Source organism: Coturnix japonica, chromosome 7, assembly GCF_054131305.1.
Source record: "Coturnix japonica strain WE chromosome 7, WE-NBRP24, whole genome shotgun sequence".
Classification (NCBI taxonomy): domain Eukaryota; kingdom Metazoa; phylum Chordata; class Aves; order Galliformes; family Phasianidae; genus Coturnix; species Coturnix japonica.
In genome coordinates this window covers 26,584,391-26,605,738 of record NC_140669.1, presented here as the reverse complement: position 1 = coordinate 26,605,738, position 21,348 = coordinate 26,584,391, and the positions used below count along the sequence as shown (strand labels likewise).

The 21,348-nt window shown below is 44.6% G+C and overlaps 1 long non-coding RNA gene across 3 annotated transcripts in view; it reads left to right on the top strand.

Moving 5' to 3' along the window:
* The window catches only part of LOC116653688 (uncharacterized), a 42,492-nt gene extending 23,919 nt beyond the window's left edge, over positions 1–18,573 (top strand). For 2 of the 3 annotated variants that reach the window (XR_014948372.1, XR_014948371.1), the window contains one exon: positions 7,119–18,573. This is a non-coding gene — a long non-coding RNA (uncharacterized LOC116653688). Of the gene's footprint in view, positions 1–4,237; positions 4,389–7,118 lie in introns of all 3 variants that reach the window. The other variant, XR_014948374.1, reaches the window with a different exon arrangement.
* Positions 18,574–21,348: the final 2,775 nt, after the last annotated feature.

Below are 21,348 nucleotides of genomic sequence, written 5' to 3'. Positions count from 1 at the left end.
TCGGAATAGAGGTCAGGTTTTGGAAAAGAATCAATTAGGAAGATGGTTTTCTGTTGACACGCTGGCACGGTGCAGGGACTGGCTTGGAGCGAGGTGATGATCTTCATTTTTGCAGACAGTGGTTACTTGAGTTCTGTTTTCCTTGGGGTTTATGTTGCATGCATTAACTTGTAACATTACCAAGTGCAAATACTAAAGGAAGACGTGGATCTAGTATGAAGATCTGTATTGGAAGAAAGGGATGGTTTTGATTCCCTTCTATTAGTCATGCTGCTTACGTTGGGCTGATGATTAACTCTGGTGTTTCAGGAAGGGAGAAGGGAGGACTTCATTTTCTTAATGAATGTTGAATTTTCCACCCAGTTAAATTAAGGACTGTGGGTCACTGAATGAATGACACTTATTTAGCTTTCAGTAAGTATCAGCCAGCCAGGATTAGAAGCAGTGTGGGATTAAGGTCCTAGAAAGAGGAAAACAAAACTGTGATTTCCTACTGCTTCTTGCATTGGACAGGATGTTGGGAAGAGAAAGCTCCTCCCAGTGTGTTCTTGTGAATGTTTGCTGAGTTTTTGGGGATATTTCATAGCAAAGCAAGACTAAGGAAGTACATTTGTGCGAGTCTTGCTTCTGCACTGCAGTCTGTGACACCCTCTGTTTGACTGAGGCAAATTGTCTTTGAGAGAACAAAAACAGAAAGGACAAATGGGATGGTAAGTTTCTAAGGAAAATATAGAGCTTGAGGCTTTCTGACACCTCTGTGAGCCAGCAGGAGCATGCAGTATCCTGAAATGTTGTGGATGGAGAAGAGGGTATGAAGAGTCACTTAAAAGATGCTCTGGAAGCCAGAGGCAAAAGCCAGACATTGAAAAGGTGCAAACATGGTAGCGCTGTGGGATGGCTAGACCCAGGTGCAGATTTCTTATCAGGATGTTTATTAGATTGAGTTGGCTCACAAGTTGTGTGGCTCAATAGATTATATCGTGTTTAAGTAGGAAGTGAGACCTTGCAGACAGTGTTGCCATCACAACTATGCTTAAAAGCTTAAAGGCAGTACAGCTTCCACATCGGCAGTTGGTTTCAACAAGTCCATCCGTGTGTGAAACCAGCAAGACCAGCTGAGTTCATCCCTGTCCTAATCCCTATGATTACAGTGGAGTAGCATCAGGATGCACTGGAGCGAGATGAAATCGTTAAAAAATAGGAGGAACTGAACAGCAACAAGATGATTTGTCAGCCCAGGGAGGTAGCGAGAGCTTTATCTGGGGTGGGGAAGGTGATCTGGGGACAAAGTGTGCGATATCAGAGCTCTCACAAGAGAGTCATGTTTTAATGGGATCTACTGGGGCTCAGTAGCGCTGCAGCTTGTCCTTTTATATATATATAAATATATATATAACATTATGCCCTATTTCTAAAGGGATGACAAGAGGTTCCCCTTCAGAAAAGACTCCCCAGAGCCAAGCTGATGATGGAGTTTTGCGTGAGTTAAAGCATATTTAGACTCATTCAGAGGGGCTGCTATCCCAGGGAAGGTGAGATATCGGTCGTGCAGAGACAGCTGTAATGCGTGTGAGATATGCAGCCCTGTACAATGCAGTGTGGGCATGTGGCCTGCCCAGAAACATAGAGTCTGAGTCAGAAAGCTGTCAGCACAGACCTCATCATCCCTTGGAACTCAGAGGGGCTCTAGAGGGTGGAGAGAAGTGGTGGAAGAAGCACACAGTTTGTCCTGAAATGCACTTTCACCCCAGTTCACACCAGGAGCTCTGCCTCCTTTCACACTGTGCTGCAAAACCCATGTCAGAAAGTACCCTACTGAGTACATAGCTTACATAGTACAAGGAATGCTGAATCCGTCTGCGGTGTTTACTGCTACAAAGTTCTCTTCTTCTGTTGGGTTTGGTTTTTTTTGTTTGTTTGGTTGGTTGGTTGGTTTTTTTTTCATCTGGGAGTTTGTAATAACTGTTTCAAAAAACTATCAGCAAGGCAGATAAATCTGCTTGTGGTTTAGTGCAGCCTATGCAGTTGGTTTCCTACAGAGGTTTCCAGTTGGAGGTTATTTGGGGTGATATCATTTGGTGTTATTTTTCTTCGGAGTCCTGTCGGTTCTGTAAAAACACAGATGTACAAAATGAAGTCCCTCTTTTCAGGCTGGAGAGGGCTGGAACAACAATGTGAGAAAAGGCCTTTACACTGTCATTTTCTCTGCAGATCTGAAGGGTACCCTGGGCTTTTCTGAGTGGAAAGCTTTCCCAGAGCAGGCTCTGGGGGCAAGGACCCAGCTGCCCTGCTTGCTGCTCTGGGGGCTGGAGGATTCTGTGGGTGGGTGAGCTCCAAGGGCAGCTTTCCCAGAGCAAAGCTATCAGCTCCACTTCACCTTGCCCTCCTTCCTGCAGTGCATCTTCTCAATCCTTTTGAACCATACCTTCTTCATGGCATGCACAGTTAAGGCTTTGTTTTATGAGCAGTGCTACATCCTATTCTGTCTCATACCATCTGAGTATGTCATTGTGGAGGGGTAAATCTATTTTTCTTCTGGGAGGAGAGCTTTTCTAGATGTTTTTTGAATTACTGGAAGGTAGTACATATATGTAACAGAATGCATCAGTTGTACGTACAGCCAGTTCTGTTTCAGAGATGTCTTATTTGGCTGTGATTGGCACCCAGTATTTTCCTCTCAGACTGACTTTGTTGGGATCTTTCCTTTTTCCTCTTGTTGACTTGGATACAAATTCATTTGGTGAAAGCCAGTTAACGTAGGGGGAAAAAATATCACCCACAAGGGAAGGATAGAGAGCAGGAATATTTGGGTAATGCATATGTAATATAAATCGTTCTTTGCATAGTTGATTACACTGAGGTTAAAGGGATTAGAGTTACTCACTGCTCCAGGGCAAGAGGTGAGCTGTTCCATTCAGTGTGGCCACCCAAGCCCTTGTGTGGTCCTGCATCCTGTGTGTTGAGGCAGCGGGTCTGAGGTTACTATTCCTTGGGGTTTTGTGCCTTCTAGTGGTTTGGGGTGGAAGTGATGCAGGCAGGGGTATGCTGGGCATGGGAGTTTGCTGCATCCTGTCTGCTGCGCACTGGAGAGTGAATGGGAATTGCTGCTGAGCTGGAGTGGCTTGGAGTTTGTATTCACCTTCTCAAGGTGGAAATGGCTGTAGCACTTAGAATATGGTAAATGCTTTTTCTGTATCCTCCTCTTCTGGGCCTCACAGGTCTGTTTTATCCCTTGTGAGCAGTGGTTTGTCCCTTGTCTGCTGTGTTGATACAGTGAGTTGTGAGGCTGTGCTGTGAACCAGACCACTGAAGCTTCTTTGGTGAAAAGGCAGCCTCCTCCCCTGTACCTCCTCTTGGGGTTTAGACCGTTCCTGTGACTGAAGTGATGCTGTGGCCCTGTAGGTAAAAACCAGAAACCAGAGCTGAAAGCTTGTTCTTGCCAGCGTGAGATGGATTGAATCATAGAACAGCTTAGGTTGGAAGGGACATGAAAGGTCATTTAGTTCTAATCGCTATGCTGTTGTCAGGCCCCATCCAACCTGACCTCAAACTCCCTTGTGGAGCATCCACAACTTCTTTGGGCAACTTGTTCTATTTCTTCACCGCTCTCTCAATATGAGGTTCTTCCTAAGATCTAAATTAAAATTCCCCTCTCTAAATATAAAGCCGTTCCCACTTATCCTATTACTATTAAATGATATAAAAAGTCAGTCCCCCTGTGGCCTGTGAGCTCGAGTACCAGCAGGACGCAGTGAGGTCTCGCTGGAGTCTTTTCTTCTCCAGGCTGAACAAGCACAACTTTCTCAATCTTTCTTAGTAAAAGAGCTGCTTCCAGCTCTCTGATCACCTTTGTCTTCATCTTAGAATATGTATTCTAGTATACATATTTAGTTCATATGTTTATTCTCAATTCAGTATCCAACTAGGGGCTCACACAGTAGCCAAAATGGTGGTGTACGGGACCCAGCACTTGAACCATAGGGCCTTGTAAATGTGCGGCACCTACAGAGCTCATTTCCACCTGGTTAAATGAATCTGCGTAACTGCAGTTCTAGTAAAACTTCAGCATAGTTTCTCTTTGTTTCGTCAGCCAAGCTGGGATTAGCACTTGAGTCAATATTACCTGCCTGCTTTGAAGATGTGCATAGCTTCCACTGGAGAAGTTTGGCAGGAGGAAAAGGGTGGTGGAGGTCATGAGAAAGGAGTCACGATGCCATGAAAAATTCTCTTCCTTTAGACAGCTGAGTGTCAGATCCTGCGGTTCACTCAGCTTAAGACAATAACCAGGTCTTGGAGTACACTGGCACAGTGCTGTGCCAGCCTGCAGAGAGAGACGGATCCTCCTTACAAAGAGCCTGGCATGGGAGGAGAGTCTGATGTTCCATCAGGTAATTCCCCTGAGCTATTGATAGAACAAGCTGCCTCGTTTCCCCAGACCCTGCACCCAAGCTACAAAGGTGCCTTTATTATCATAGAAAGTGCTAGAAAAGTATTTTTGTCTTAAATTGTGTGCCCTTTTTTCTTCTTTTTTGAGGATTAGTGTTTGTTTTGTTTGTCCTTTTTGAGGGGGGAAATTCTGTCTTGCAGAAAGATGAAACCTGATATGCTGCAATAAACAGCCAGTGGGCTAGCTATATATTTAGACAATTTTGAGAACCTGTCACACCACTTGTATTCTGGAGTTGTGCTATCACGTCGGGTTAACTGAGAGCTGAAACAAGGGCTAACCACACACCAGGTGACCGTGTTAAAAATGCCGCAATGGCAGCGTTCTGTGTCTTATTTTAAGGTGACCTCAAAACCAAGCCTGTCTGAAGGATCACATAGGTTTTGTGTAAAGTGGGACTGAAATCAGTGGATGTTTCAGTAGCTCTTAGCTGTGCTGGGAGGCTCCTTAGTGACCAGCACTTTTGCAGGCAACTTCATCTCCCTCATAGAAATTGGCATTCTTGGATCCACTCGGTTTTGGCCCACAGTGAGATAATAGCCAAGAGGAACTATCTCTGGAGTATTTCATTTTAGTCTGGGTATGGTTTTTTTTCTTCTTTTTTTTTCTTTTTTTTCGGTATGAGCCTTAGAGCACAGTACAGAGATCGAGCTAAATTTTCTCTTCTATAAGACCAGTGTAAAGTCTTCATTTGTGACCAGTTCTTCCCACACCTCCCTCCCTCATTGTCTGCTGGAAACAACCCTGTGCTGAAGCACTGTTAGATATAACTCTTTGTAATATGTGCTAATGGAAATGAAACCAACTAACACCTGAGCCCATGAGATAGTTCAGATGATCTCCTTGCTAGGGTAAGCAACCTGCTTATGGAGCTGGATAGAAAGCACATTTAATTCCTGGTGAACTTCTGTCTGGGATGATCTGAAAAAGTCCAATCCCTTCACTTCATTCTTGTAACTCCACCTGTTTTTATCAGCATTAGTTTTGGAATAGATCCAGTGGCATTTTGGAAAAATGTAAGGAAGGCTTTGGCAGGCTGGTACGATTTTGTTCTTCTGGTTCTCTTGCAGGTCTGTTCATTTTGAGGGGAAAAATAGGGATACAAATATTTCCTGTGAGATTTTAGACTAATTATAGAGCAGAGTGAGCGGGCTGTAGATGTGTTTGGGTTTTCTGTAAGGGCTTGACAAAAGGAGGAAGTATTATATTAGGCCAAAAATGGGAGAAGCTCACAGCTAAGAACACCGATGCTTAGGTTAAGAAACTAATGTAGAGCTTCTTGCACAGCTGTATCTGGAGTATTTGTTACTGTGAGATGTGGTACTGAAAGGTATGGGGTTACTAAGGCTATATGAATCTTCCTCATGCCTTGTGCCTGATAAAGCTAGTAAAACCTGTTTCAATCACGGCGTGTTCTCACTATCACAAGCCTTCGTAAACACTGTTGCAGCTAAATTGGGTACACAACTTCCTGGTGGTGTGCAGAGTGCTGTTTTACCTTCATGTTCCTGACCCTGAAATAGTGCTGTGAGAGCTAAGCTAATACATTCCTCTGCCAAAGTACAAGTTAGAAACAATAATCCTTTTCCTTTCCTGAGATTCCTTTAAGGTGCCTGGTTCCAAATGGCTCACAACAGCTTCCCCCTACAAACAATTAAAATAAAAAGAAAACTGGCAAGTCTTGAAACACAGAGGCTAAGCAAAAGGCAGCAAAACCCATCTGCCTATACAAAATACCCTTGACACAAGCACATACTTAGGTAGTGTAATTTACCAAATACTTAGATAAACAGCAGTAGTTTGCCTACTTTTGCAACTTAAAAGGATTTCTTGTGTTTCTTGACCTTACTTCAGCTAGTACTGTCTTCTCTCATTAGTTCAAACCTAAAGGAAGTACTTCTCTTTGCTATCAAGGAATAAGCTTGAATGCTTTGAAATAAACACACTCTTCTTTTTCTCTTAGTCTGCATAAGAGACATCCAGTAGTTTCCCTGCTCTGGATGTGTTCAACACCTGTAGGATCCCTGTGGTGGGTTGCGCAGAGCAGCCAAAGGATGGGCAAGGTGCAGCTAACTGGATGTATTAGGACAGGTAGTTGCCTATGGGGGAGCTGGCAACTAAATCCTATGGTTACTATGCTTTCAGTTAGGTATTTAGTGGAAATGGAAAGCCAAGTCTGGTTTTTTTTTTTTTTTTCCTTGGTGTGCTAATGGCCTTGAACTTGGGTAGTGCCATTAGCTGGGCCTTGGTGTGGCTGTCGCAGCACAAGCGTGTGCACGGAGATTTCAGGCTTTATTAGGATATCAGGCATAGACAGTAATGGAAAGAATGTTCCAAATGTCTTTATGGTGGTATCCAAACATGTTACAGCTACAGTATATCCTGAGAGGGGAACGGAAGTTCTTTAGAAGGCTGGGGGCTCTGTACCTATTATGCTGTGAGCTTCCTTATATGAATGTACAACAGGGCAGCCTCCTTTGTTTGGGAGCAACCTGTGAATGGAATGAATGCAGGATAGACACTTTGCTAAGGCAGCAAAGTTTTCAAATGTTACAGGCAGCATGCCAAGTTTAGTACAGCAATTGCATTCATAAGGGCTACTAGGAAACAAAGATAAATGATCACTTAGTGCACCAGAAATGCTTATTTTCTCTTTCCCTCTTCTTCCCAGGAAAAGTAAAGAAACGAACTCATTTTTTTACCTCTTCTACTGGTTTTTGTTTCTACGTGGAAATCTACATTGAGACAGAAATGGGAGCAAATCCTTTCGCTGTAATTAAAGACTGGGCAGACCACAGTAAGGCTGCAGCTCTGGATTGTGCTCCATGTTGTGCTGACATTCGTTTACAAGAAGATGCCGGTTGTTAATAGGAAAACATCAGAAAGCAGAAAGACTGGTGCTTGCTTCAGTTGTTTTTTAAGGTAAATACTGTAAGTTCTAAGGATGTGTCTCTTTTTTTGTGGTTAGAAATGGCTATTTCAAAATCTAAATTGTTATTTTACCCTTTTCAATTAGTTGAAACAACCCTTCAGTGCCTTGGATTTTCTGTCTGTGAAGTGCTATTTCATGTCCTTAGAGCAGTTGGGAAGTCCAAGTGCGTTTGCATGGGATCCTTCTCTGGTGCTGGTTGAAATGGGGCACTGGAGTCCCACTTGCCTGTGCTGATGCTGTAAGCACAGATTTGTGAGATGTGGTGCAGGTGTCTGGTGTATAACTGAAGGATCAACTGGGTGTACAGCCCTACTTTTCCTCTGTGACGAGAGGAATCACGTTTATCATAGAATCATGTTTGTCATATTTTCAGCAGGAGGGTTAACCAGTCACTTTGAAACTAATTTACTTTTGCTTAAGTCCTTTTCTGTCACAAGGAGAGATTTACTGTATTCTATTACCCAGCCTATCCCAACCTACATGTTCCAGGAGTGGCATAGTCTGTATTGTTTTGGTAAGCGGTAGCTGTAGAAGGCAATGTGTGGCTTTGGGACATGCTTCTCAAAGAGCACGGCCACGTCGTTCTGTAATAGCTTGGGTACTGTCAGGTGGGAAACTCACTGGGTTCAGAATAGGATCGATGCTAAGAAACACTCAGAAATGTTTTCAATATCATCCATCTGAATGGAGACGGTAAATTCTGCGCCTTAAATCTTGAGCATGTAGAAAACTACTTCTCCTAGGCAAGTGGAAAGATGGGCCATGTTTTTTGACTGCATAGATGACAGTTAGTTAGTACTAGCAGAGAATTATGTGGATTTCCTGCATTTTGTCAGGATGAGCTGGTGAGTTTGGGGTTTGATTACTGGCAATTAAAGGTGGAGAGTTGTCTCTCTGACTGTGGTTGGGTGTTCAGTGCTTTTCAGTCATCTTTTGAAAATGCTGTCGGGAATTGGTTTGTGAGGTTTGGAGGACCATGCAGGTGTTCGGAGGCTGGAGCACACGATACAGGGTGGTTGTTGGGTGATCCTGTACGGTCTGGAGGAAAGAATGTTTGGCCTATCCCCACTTCTTTCTCACTTCTGGAGGAGGAAGCAAGGGATGAAGTTGTCCTGCTTGTTGGTCCCAGTTGTCCTATCTGGGTGCAATTTCCATTATGGCAGATTTTAAGAACTCTGTTGGAAAGGGTGCTGGCGTACAGGGCTGGGTCTGAAGTTAGACCAAGACCGCCAGAAGTCCTCTCCAGTGTGAATTATTTTGGGACTAAAGGATTGTATGCATTTTGTGAGCTGCACATCACGTGCGTTGAAATTAGACATGTTTTAGTCACTTAATTAAGGTTAGTAAAATCTTACAGCAGTGTTATCACAATTCGCAATGAATTCACATTATGTATAAATATTTATAAACATGCAGCTTCCACAATGTCGCATTGAGTTTTCTGGCTAGAAACAAAAGCTTTAAGAGCTCCTTTGTTCCTACTTACCAAGGCGCTCTTGGCTCAATAGCAAAACCTGCCCGTCGAGTGCCCATCTGTATTTGTTGTGTTCTCCTGAAGTGCTAATCCTGTTTATCCTCTTGCCATAGGCTTGCTATTTCTTTTTATTTGCCAATTACTGCTAGGCTTGATTATTCCCTTCAAGCACTGGCAAAACATGCTGAAAGCATGACACAGGCGTGGCAAAATTTGGTTAAATGGATTTATCGAGGATGTGCCTGGGAGCCCAGGACACGGCGCTGAAGATGCTGATGCTGAGATGTCTGTTCACAACCATTACTGGAAATAAAGGGGTGATTTAGGTGAATAACGTGGGAAAATGGCTATGTATAGAGGCATGTGTTGTGCAACTCTGTTTTTTTCATCTCGCGATAGCAGGTCCAGTTCTACTTACTTCAGTGGAACTGTTCTAGCTAGGGGTCTGCTTTTATGGCTTGTAAAATCAGCTGCAAATGTGTAAGGGTGTTGGCTTGGATCTCTTCACAAAATCTGAGACCTTTAATGTTAACACTGAACAGTTTATACATTGCTGGAGGAGGACCAGTTGCAGGAGAACCAAAGGTCTTCATATGGTGTCATAAATTACAGCTGGTAGTGATGGCATCCTGTGGTCTTAGAGTGACCTGCTGAATAGAACAGCCCGTAGTATCGTGTTCTGTGCTCATTGGAGAACCTGTTTAGATTTAGTGTGGAGTTTTTAAAGTGTGGATGACCGGTCTAGCTGACTTTATCAAGTCGCTAGTCCAATTATTCTGGTGGTTTATTGCTCCTCGTTACTAAAAGGAAATAATGGTTAATGTGGCCTGAATTTTTGTAGCATCATCCCTTGGCCGTTGAGTTTTTTGTTTTTTTTTTTTGTATTCACATGCCTGGAATTGCTGGTGTCCAAAATGTTTCCCCAGCTGTTTGGTTAGAGACCAGCAAGATTTGGTTAAGCTTTTAGGTTTCAGTTGTGTTTTTTTTTTTTTTTTTTAAACCAAAGTCTACATCTCCCAGGACAGGATGCTGAGACTTTCAGGTAGTCTATGCAGCCATGCTTACCTGGCTAGCTCCCACCTGAACCCCGTTTCCTGCTGGCTTCAGCCACCTCTGGTCCTGCAGAAGTGTCAAATTAATGACAGCTGCAAAGAAGGTTAGAGGCGGAATTTAGACTTGCCATGTCCCCAGATATCCGTAAACAAGGATGTCAGGGTCTTCTCCAGAGACAAGGTTATTGTACCAAGTTCTAGGATTTCATTTCTCTGTCATCTCTAATTTGGTTACAAATAACAGTGCATAAAATCAGGCCACGGTAACGTAACCAGACGCTGTGCGATAGTAATGAATTCATGTTGTTAGTGCGATGAAAATAGCAGTTGTGTTAATGAATATGGAAAGAAGCGTGTTTATTTAATGCAGACTTCTGGCGTCAGATATCTATGCTTAATGGAAGTAAATAACGGACACGGTATCTGCCCAGCATACTCTCTGTTCTGCTTTTTTACACTTGTGTTTTCTTTGGTAAATGTATGGCATTAAATGATCGAAACGCATTGAGCCTCAGCAAAGCCGAGTCTTACAGCTGTTCTGCACCTCGCAAGCCCATCCGGGGGTTTTGGTGCCCATCTCCTACTGCACTCACGTTGCATTGTCTGCCGCTGTAATTAACAAGCCTCAAATGATGATCCCTTCTTTTAGAATTAGTGCTCAGCCCTGTTGCTACCCTGATACTCCTGCTTATAGAGTTTTACCTCTGGCTCCACTGAGAGAAGGCTCAGTCTCATATTTAGAGATGCTCGCCTTTCACGTGACATCATAAATATCATTTTAAAAGTGCTTTTTCTCTACTTCTGTGATCCAGCAATGGCGGAGAGAGATTAAAATTTGGGCACGAGTTGTAGGTCATCTGCAAAGTACATTTCTTAGGGAATGTAGCTTAGCACTGGACACCGAGGGAACAGGCAGTCTTTAGGGCATAACCAACTTAAATCAGACCCGAGAATCCAGAAATGGCAAAACTGCTATGAGGAAGTGCTCCATCCTTACCTCGTTTGGGGTCAGTGGGGATATGTGGGCACTGAGGAAAGAGATAAGCAGGATCGTGAGCAGGCACTGCTAACCCAGCCCCACCAGCAAGCCAGTCAGCACCTTCCTCTAACTCTTAAATAATGCAGCACTGCTATCGCCCTGCGTGCTAATTGCTGGCACAGCCTGAATTATGGAGTCATAAACAGGGAGCGTTTAGCATTGCATGGGGGATTATTTACAGTAGAGATGTGAGTACAGAAATCTCAGAGTGATTTTGGGGTGGATTTCACATTTAACTTAGGATAACTACCTCAATAAAGGCCCCGAGAGAATAATTCCATCTTGCAGCTTTTTCACGATTGCTATTGTATGGGTTACAGATCTTACACTTTTCATTTAGATATGCTAAGTAGGTTTTTTCTTTCATTAATAAGGAGAAATTTTCCCTTTTTTTGTATGCTTTTCAGAATTAAAATTAGTATTACTGTTATTTGGCTATCTGGTTGTGAAGGGAATTTCAATATGTGAGCGAGAAAGTTAATTTCATTTTTGAAAGGATACTGCTGGGTGGAGAAAAGCCACGCAGGGGAGAATTCGCATGGTTGGATTTCTCTGCAATGGGTTGATAAGTGATCTGTGATGATACAATTCTTCTCTCTTTGTGTGAGGGCCCGAGGCAGAAGCTCTCTGCTTGAGTCTGCCACACTGCCCGGGCGACAAACTTAAGCGACCCGAGGCTCTTAGCAGAAGGTTTGCAGATAGGCTGGCCCTGCTCACACAAATTCTGACCAGTGTTCTCCTTTTTTTTTCTGCATTCTCTGTGAGTCAAGGACCGTGCCAGCTCAGGAGCTCGGAACTGACCCTGATTCTGAAACGTGATTTAGTTTCAAGTATAAACTTTACAGGCAGTTACAAAATGAAAGCTATCTGTTACAGAAAATTGTGCTGTTTTCTCTCTTTTCCTCAATTCCCTCTGCTGTAAAAGGAGGTCAGGAATGTGATGAAGTGAACATCATTAATGGTTGCAAAGTGTTTTGAGATCCCTGAATGGAAGGGCTTATATAAGCAGGAAGGTCTTATTAGGATAATTATAATTGCCAGCTATAGTGGCACCATATAGATCACTTAATGAATTATTTGCCTTTTCCTCTCTTTCCCCCTCTCCTCGGCTCCCCTAAGCAACATAAACAGACCAGTTTTAATTGGCGACTTTCATTTCTAGCAAATGGATTTTTCACTGAAGTTCAAACACAGCAGCAACATTGAGAAAATGTGAGTTGGTTTCAGATCAATTGGAGTTTGCGGAGCCACATTAAAGAGGAAAGTCTTTACGCTCTTTGAACTATAGAGGAGCACGCTCTGAACCTGCCTTTTGAATTATGAGCACTTCTCTCTCGGTTACCTTGCAGTGCGTTTGCTGCGAGATCTGTCTGTGCTCAGCTGTTGACAAATGCTTTTTGCTAATACGATGAAGGTGAATTGATGACTTTAGTTGGCAACTCACATCAAATAGCTAATGGTCTCTGTGGACCGAAAGAAATTCCCTTTTTTAGCTTGATCTTCCGTGGCTGCGATCTGCTCCCTCGGTATCACCAGTGCTTCGCTTGCATTGATTTGGATGTTTTGTCTTCTAGAACTGACCTAGAGGTGGGATTAGGAAACTAGCCCTCGCTGTTTTATTAGGACTTGAAGGAATACTGGTAATTAGCCATCATTTCTTGTAAGACAAAAGTCTTACATGAAGCACTCGTGCTCATCCCCATGATGAGTGCGAAGTGCCAACTTGACAAAAATGGCTTAAGAAAGCCATTAAGATTTAGGAAATGTGATTGCCTTGTTAGGCGTTGCTATCTTGCAGCCAGTGATGTCGATGCTTCAATTGGTAGGGCCTGTTGTTGAGCCCTGAAAATTCTTTGCAATGTGCGGGGTGGACTTGTCTGAAAATGGCAAAGGTGGGGCCTGCCGTAGAGGTGACGGTGCCTGCCATGGAGATGGCCATGTCTCCTTCCTTACTTCTCATGGGTTCCTTAGGCGTGGTCACAGAGGTAATTGATCCCTGCATTAAACTGCTATGCATTTAATTTGTGTGACTGTCCTGGAAAGTAAGGAAGCACAGCCTCTAGCAGCTTTTAAGAGCAGCTGAAGTTTTCCATGCACTCTTCTGTTTCCTTCTGGGTAGATCACAACAGGATGGGTCATGGTTATAGAACACAGGAGGTGTTGGATGGGTAAATCCTGAATTATGTCTTGATGTCTTCCTGAAGGGGGGAAAAAAAAATGTACTGGTTTTCACCCGTTCCCTTTCCCACCCCAAGCACACGCTTGGTGGAGAAAGCGACGTGGATGTAGTGCTGCTGCCAGGCATTTGGGACAAATTCAAAACGTAAATCACGCTGTTATCCTTCTTAAAGATAATGCTGATATCTACAGCCCCTGTAAGCCCTTAGATAAATGCGCTCTGTCTGTGCTTCCTGCCTCGAATCCAGAATGTTAGAGCAGGAATCACATCCCATAGAAAACCATTAGCTGTAGTCTTGCTACAGCAATTTGCGTGTCTAGTTAGCTTTGTGTCTCATTGGTATAGGGACGTGCGTCAAAATGCATGGAACAGAGCATTGCTTGGTCTCTCTGGGTGGTCTCTGCTCAGCCTCAGGACAGTGAAATAAGGAATTAGAGTTAAGTGGTTAGTTTGACCAAGAAATAGCAGAATTGGTTTTCCGTTATTTGGCATGGGCACTTTGGGCTTGGAGACAGTCAGGTCTCTTAGTATAACCACAAGCATGTGTCTTGGTAAGCTGAGCTCTCCACATGCTATTGCTATGAACCTGGCACTAGGTTTGGGTGACTCTGAGTTTTAATCACCTTGTTTCCATACAGATTGTGAATGCCATGGTGGGATGCAGGGCCATATAAGCATCTATAGCAGCACCGTGTTTGGCATGGGGTGCTTTTGTTTGTGAGAGTCTGCTAGCCACGGTGACAACTTGCATTTTTTCCCAATGAAAGATTATTTTTAATGGCCTTTCCCTTCAGTTAAACCAGAAGTTCTTAATATTGAAGGCACAATGATCGACCAAGGTTTGGAGAACATGTCAATCATTTGAAATGGATAAAAGATTTTGCATTGTGGAGCATTTAAACCAAAATGACGTCTTGGAGAAGGTTTATTGTTGTTGACAGGAAGATTACTTTTATACGGGCTGGAGTTAATTGTTTTGTTTCAGCATTACAGACCGTTGCATAATTCTGGAGAGACATTGGCAGGGGAGACTCTGATAATTGTTTTTTAGCTTGGGAGGGTGAAGCAGGAGGGATTATAACTGTCAGATTGGAATTCTTTCTACAACTTTCCTGTGCTTTGTGCATATTGGCTAATCTGTGCCCCCTGCTCCCTCATGTTAACCTTCCTTCTTTAAGTACCTGCTGTAGCACTGCGTCTAATTAGTGCATAGTGCAGTAGTTGTTTTCTTCTGCGTTTTTGTTTTTTATTACTCCATGTACAAACTGGTGAGGCTCAGGTATCATCAAGGAGAGGGAAACATGGGTCGAGTGTGCTGCTGGGAGGGACAAGGTGTTGGGAAGGAGCCATGGGAGTTCCCCACCATCCTCACTCACTGCAAGCAACAAGAGCAGGAGGCAGCGTGCTATTCCGCACAGTCAGCCTGCTGTTATCCTGATCTAGCATGACAAATTGGTGTTCCCAGAGTGGCAGCAGAGTAATCAGACTGTGACAAATGGTTTACTTAGAGCAATTTGTTTTCATTTTACTGAAAATTTCTACAGTCTTAACAAAAGGTTCTCCCTGCCTCCCCGCTCCCACCGCCTTCTTTGTGGCATTAGCATGATACTAGGAGAGGGGCTTGGACCTGTGGAGATGGGGGCACAGCAGGTGATGGCTTGGGCACCCTGAGGCATCTGGGGCTGGAAGTGGTGCAGGGACATAATTCCTCAGCAGGTTGCTGCAGGGCTATACTTGGGCTTTTGTCTCCTTGTCTTGCAGCAGCTGATCTACCTCTCACCTTCAGCAGGTTTGTTCCTGTTAGATATAATGTGTGTGTGAGCACGTCTTTCTGAGGGTCCAAAAGGGCACTGGTGCCTCCAAATGGCTTCAGTCTTGGAGGCTTCCCTGCCTTCCCTCCCCAGCTCTCAGTCCATTCTTGCATGGGATTTTCTATTGGCATTGCACCATTACAGCTCCGTTTAAGTTCTGGCTTCTTTCCTGCTTGGTCTTCTCCAGAAATGCATTGCTGCTCAGGGCAGAGTACCTGTGGTTTGGCAGATGGGAAGCTTACCTTTGAAGCAATGCCAGAACCCCCCAAATAATGATCTGGGGCATGCTGTAGTGCAAGTCTTTCTTCAAGATGAGCAGGAGGCCAGGCATACTGTGGCTTATGCTGATGGAGCCAGGGATTTTCTTCATGGTGCTGCCTGTGGTCGCTACTGTTTTGGTCACACTGACCAGCATGATGCGGTGACTGCTGAGTCCCCTGCCCAGCCACCAGCAGTACTCCCAAGGGCTGGCTGCAGCCAGCTGCAACCCTGTGCTTTGTCACAGCTGCAGTCATGCCTGGCAGGAGTGCGGTGCAGGACCCTTGGTGTTCTGGCAGCACAAGGGCTCCTGTTGAATGAAATTCCTGTTTTGCTGGCAGCTTAGCTCTTTGCAGAAACCCTTGGAAACTGCACAGCAGAGCATAGCTACCGGTTGCCCATGGGAATGTGTCCCTGGCCTTGAATCGAACAAGCTTTTTGGTATTTGCTTATAGAGCAAAATGCCTTAAGCAAGGCCATTATCACAACATGGTTTTCATAATGTATTAGCAAACATAATAAAGTGATGGAAAATCACTAGCACAAATCACACATACATAAATAGGCTCAAATAGTATGTTTAACACTCAATTGCAGTGAATAATTTATCAGCTGATTAAATCTGGTTGTTTTGCACAACCTGCCAGTAGTTTTCCAGTGCATGTTCTTACTGCCTATGTATCTCTATAAGACTGACAATCTGGGTGGTTCAGAATGGTGATAATCAGGAAGTGACACACTGAAGTAAATAAAGCCACCTTGTAGCAGTGGGGCACAACTGTAGGGTAACAGAAGTCTCAGTGTGAGCATCTGTGCTCTGGTGTATTCTGTGCTGCCACCTCATCCAGCATCAGTGCACCTGGAGCTATGTGTCCCAGTGCCTTGGAGGCTAGTGCAGGATCCTGGGGCACTGGTCCTGCTCCGGTGCCCTTTGGCACATCCAGAGCTGGCACTGTGCCTTGCTTAATCGCTTTACTTTGCAAACCAGATAAGTATACAGAAACGCAAATGGAAATGCTCTCTGGATCTTTTTGGCTCGTTCTGCACTAAGGGAACCTTCCAAAGAGCTGTCATGAACAGAGGAATGTGACAGTTCCAGTGCATTGCAAGGTAGTTCCCAGTTCTGACAGCTTTGCGGTACTGGGTCCATATCTGTATGAACTTTTTTGTGGGCAGACGGAAGTGCAAGTATAAACTAAGTATGAAAATCACCATGTGTCAACAAGTGTACAACACGCACTGCATTGACAAGTCACTAAGTTAGTGTTAGCACTGTTATTGTGTACTAGAAATATTTCCCATGCCTGTCTCATAGTTTTGGCGGACTAGGACCCATAATAAGCTACATTTCATAGGAAGAAAATGCATTTATTTTTTTCTATATTCTATTGCTGCTAAGTTAGATTTCAGCCTACACTTGAGGAGGAGAGGGAAATCTGAGATAGCTCCTGGAGAGAGGCAGTGCTTTTTGGAAGAAAGAAAGGTTTGGACACACCAGGAAAAAATTACTTTTTTCACTGTGTTGTTGTTGCTTGTTGAGAAAATGAAAGCGGTTTCTGTAGAGTTTCTTCCTATTCTAGAGAACTGTGGGCTCTTCTCACCCCGGTCTGGACTAAGCGCGGTGCGGCTCTGGGCTGGAAGGACATGACGCATGTGTATGGGAAATTGGTAATCACAGCCTGAACCTCTGATTAATCAGCTGTGGCAAGTGTCTGGTCAGCAGTGAGAGCACAGGTGAGAGTAATTTAGCTGTGCTCCCTGAAGGGGTGGAGCTTGACTCCACCTTCTCTAGACCTCATTTAAGGGCTGACCACCACTAAGGCAGCATCTCTCTTAGAGACTGCTCTCTGGTGGAGATTGCCTCAGCATTTCCCAGTGAAGGCATCCATATCGGTGAGTTTCTCCTTATAAATAACCTTTTGAATATCTATTATCATCTTTCTATCATTCCACCTTACACACATGTGGATTGTTACTTGGAGGTTGCAGCTGGGTCTTGCCTTCTGCCAGGAGAAGAAGCTTAAAACTCAGATTCAGTGGTCAGATCTTAAGATAAAAGGTCAAAATGCTGATCCAGAGAAGTTCTGGTCTGCCCTTTTAGGGTTTGTTTACCTTGCTTAGGCTTCTGATGACATTAGCACTTGCGCACATGTTTGTTTCTTGTTCTAACCATGTGATGCAAGGACTGGCTCTTCCCAAATGACTCAGCGGAAGGAACTGAGTGGTGTGATCATCTCTTTCCCAGCCACGGGGATAAAAAAAAGAAATGATTTTTGACAATTAATGGATTGGAATATTGCCGAGTAGGATGTGCCGAGCTCCTCTTGAAAGCAGGTATCAGAGTTCAAGGCCAGGGTTCACAAATGGTGCTGTTTTCTGTGCATTGTTAAGTATCAATCACCAGGATATGCCTGGGTTTTGTTGTTCATGCATCACTGTGATCATTATATGGTGGTCATTACACACTTAAAATTGCTTCTTACGATCCTAGCTCCGGGAGTTCTCACACTAACGTGCCAAAAAATATATGCTGTGCTAGTTTTAAAAAAATTAAAAAAAAAAAAAAAAGTAGCAAAGGATGCCTTTTAAACATTTATTTTTACAATGTGTACTTAATAATAAAAGTGATTATGGTGTGTTGCTCTTCACCTTAATAATCTGGCAAATGTCACAGGGTAAAAGCAAATCCCTGTCATGTACTCCCAGACTGCTGTGTGCTGCTAAGGAGCCTCCTCCTCTGCAGGAGGGCAGATTGTGTGTGAACAGTTGTTTCAGTCCAATTTACAGGAGGGAGAAGAGGTTCTGTGACAAATGTACACACTGCATGAGATTATGAAACAACAGTTCAAATGTTGGTGTGACTAGCTTATTTAATATCTTAATCAGGGAGATGGGGAAGGTAAGTATGGATGATTGAGGGTGAGGGGGAAGGGAAGGCAGGGGATAGAAAAGTCAGTAAGAGACAAGAATGGTACAAAGTGGGGACAGACAGCAACAGGATCTAGCAGTGGTCCAATTGCAAGACGTTCTGATAATCAAAGGCAAAAGCACAGAGGGGGAGTGCAGCAGCAGTGTGGCTGGCCATGGGCAGAAAGGTAACAGCAGGAGGCTAAAAGGTAAGTCCAAGAACAGGCAGTAGAGTCCACGTAAGTAGGTAAAAGATTTTGTCAGGGAGCTGGACATATGTTATGAGGGTTCTGATAAAGGATAAATTTTTTCTCATTGCTCGTCAGTCTTCTATCACCATTTGTCCAGTCTTCTGTCCCCATGTGTGCAACATATGTCACATTCTGTATTTTTGGATAACAGTTATGTGTAGTTATTGCCTGAGATGTCATTAATTATGAAATGTAATAAATAGTGATATGTCATAGATTTGAAGTTAATTGTTATGGTGTTATTTAAAAATTGTTATGAAGTCATTTCATTCTAGCTCAGGTGAGTGTTGTGATATACTCAAAAAGTAGGAATTAGGTGTCAGGAGGGGGCCACTCCCAAGAAATCCCCCAAATCCCACAAATACCATAAAATCTCACAAAACCCTGCAATATCATGCCATATTTAGCAAAACCCCGCAAATCCTGCTAAATCCCACTAAGTCCTGAAAAGCCTGCTAAATAAAATCCCGCAAAACCCGCTACAATAAGACAGCACAAATCCCGGTAAATCAGATCCCTGCAAATCCCACTAAATCAGATCCTGCAAATCCCGCTAAATCAGATCCCGCAAATCCCGCGAAGATCCCGCTAAATCAGACCCCGCAAATCCCGCTAAAATAAATCCCGCAAATCCCGCCAAGCGAGATCCCGCAAATCCCGCCAAGTGAGATCCCGCAAATCCCGCGAAGATCCCGCAAATCCCGCTAAAATAAATCCCGCAAATCCCGCTAAATCAGATCCCGCAAATCCCGCTAAAATAAATCCCGCAAATCCCGCGAAGATCCCGCAAATCCCGCTAAAATAAATCCAGCTAAACCAGATCCCGCAAATCCCGCTAAAATAAATCCCGCAAATCCCGCCAAGCGAGATCCCGCAAATCCCGCTAAAATAAATCCCGCGAAGATCCCGCAAATCCCGCTAAGATCCCGCAAATCCCGCTAAGATCCCGCAAATCCCGCCAAGTGAGATCCCGCAAATCCCGCGAAGATCCCGCAAATCCCGCTAAAATAAATCCAGCTAAACCAGATCCCGCAAATCCCGCTAAAATAAATCCCGCAAATCCCGCCAAGCGAGATCCCGCGAAGACCCTGCAAATCCCGCTAAATCAGATCCCGCAATTCCCGCTAAGATCCCGCAATTCCCGCTAAATCAGATCCCGCAAATCCTGCTAAACCAGATCCCGCAAATCCCGCTAAAATAAATCCCGCAAATCCCGCCAAGCGAGATCCCGCAAATCCCGCTAAAATAAATCCCGCGAAGATCCCGCAAATCCCGCTAAGATCCCGCAAATCCCGCTAAGATCCCGCAAATCCCGCCAAGTGAGATCCCGCAAATCCCGCGAAGATCCCGCAAATCCCGCTAAAATAAATCCAATTAAACCAGATCCCGCAAATCCCGCTAAAATAAATCCCGCAAATCCCGCCAAGCGAGATCCCGCAAATCCCGCGAAGATCCCGCAAATCCCGCTAAAATAAATCCCGCAATTCCCGCTAAGATCCCGCAAATCCCGCTAAATCAGATCCCGCAAATCCCGCTAAAATAAACCCCGCAAATCCCGCTAAGCGAGATCCCGCAAATCCTGCGAAGATCCCGCAAATCCCGCTAAATCAGATCCCGCAAATCCCGCTAAATCAGATCCCGCAAATCCCGCTAAAATAAATCCCGCAATTCCCGCTAAGATCCCGCAAATCCCGCTAAAAATAAATCCAGCTAAACCAGATCACGCAAATCCCGCTAAAATAAATCCCGCAAATCCCGCTAAAATAAATCCCGCAAATCCCGCTAAATCAGATCCCGCAAATCCCGCTAAAATAAATCCCGCAAATCCCGCCAAGCGAGATCCCGCAAATCCCGCGAAGATCCCGCAAATCCCGCTAAATCAGATCCCGCAAATCCCGCTAAAATAAACCCCGCAAATCCCGCTAAAATAAATCCCGCAATTCCCGCTAAGATCCCGCAAATCCCGCTAAAATAAATCCAGCTAAACCAGATCACGCAAATCCCGCTAAAATAAATCCCGCAAATCCCGCTAAAATAAATCCCGCTAAATCAGATCCCGCAAATCCCGCTAAAATAAATCCCGCAAATCCCGCCAAGCGAGATCCCGCAAATCCCGCGAAGATCCCGCAAATCCCGCTAAATCAGATCCCGCAAATCCCGCTAAAAATAAACCCCGCAAATCCCGCTAAAATAAATCCCGCAATTCCCGCCAAGCGAGATCCCGCAAATCCCGCTAAGATCCCGCAAACCCCGCCAAGCGAGATCCCGCAAATCCCGCTAAAATAAATCCCGCTAAGATCCCGCAAATCCCGCTAAGATCCCGCAAAGCCCGCCAAGTGAGATCCCGCAAATCCCGCGAAAATCCCGCAAATCCCGCTAAAATAAATCCAGCTAAACCAGATCCCGCAAATCCCGCTAAAATAAATCCCGCAAATCCCGCCAAGCGAGATCCCGCGAAGACCCCGCAAATTCCGCAAATCCCGCTAAATCAGATCCCGCAAATCCCGCTAAAATAAATCCCGCAAATCCCGCCAAGCGAGATCCCGCAAATCCCGCTAAGATCCCGCAAATCCCGCCAAGCGAGATCCCGCAAATCCCGCGAAGATCCCGCAAATCCCGCTAAAATAAATCCCGCAAATCCCGCTAAGATCCCGCAAATCCCGCTAAATCAGATCCCGCAAATCCCGCTAAGATCCCGCAATTCCCGCTAAATCAGATCCCACAAATCCCGCTAAAATAAATCCCGCAAATCCCGCCAAGCGAGATCCCGCAAATCCCGCTAAGATCCCGCAAACCCCGCCAAGCGAGATCCCGCAAATCCCGCTAAGATCCCGCAATTCCCGCTAAATCAGATCCCGCAAATCCCGCTAAAATAAATCCAGCTAAACCAGATCCCGCAAATCCCGCTAAAATAAATCCCGCAAATCCCGCCAAGCGAGATCCCGCGAAGACCCTGCAAATCCCGCTAAATCAGATCCCGCAATTCCCGCTAAATCAG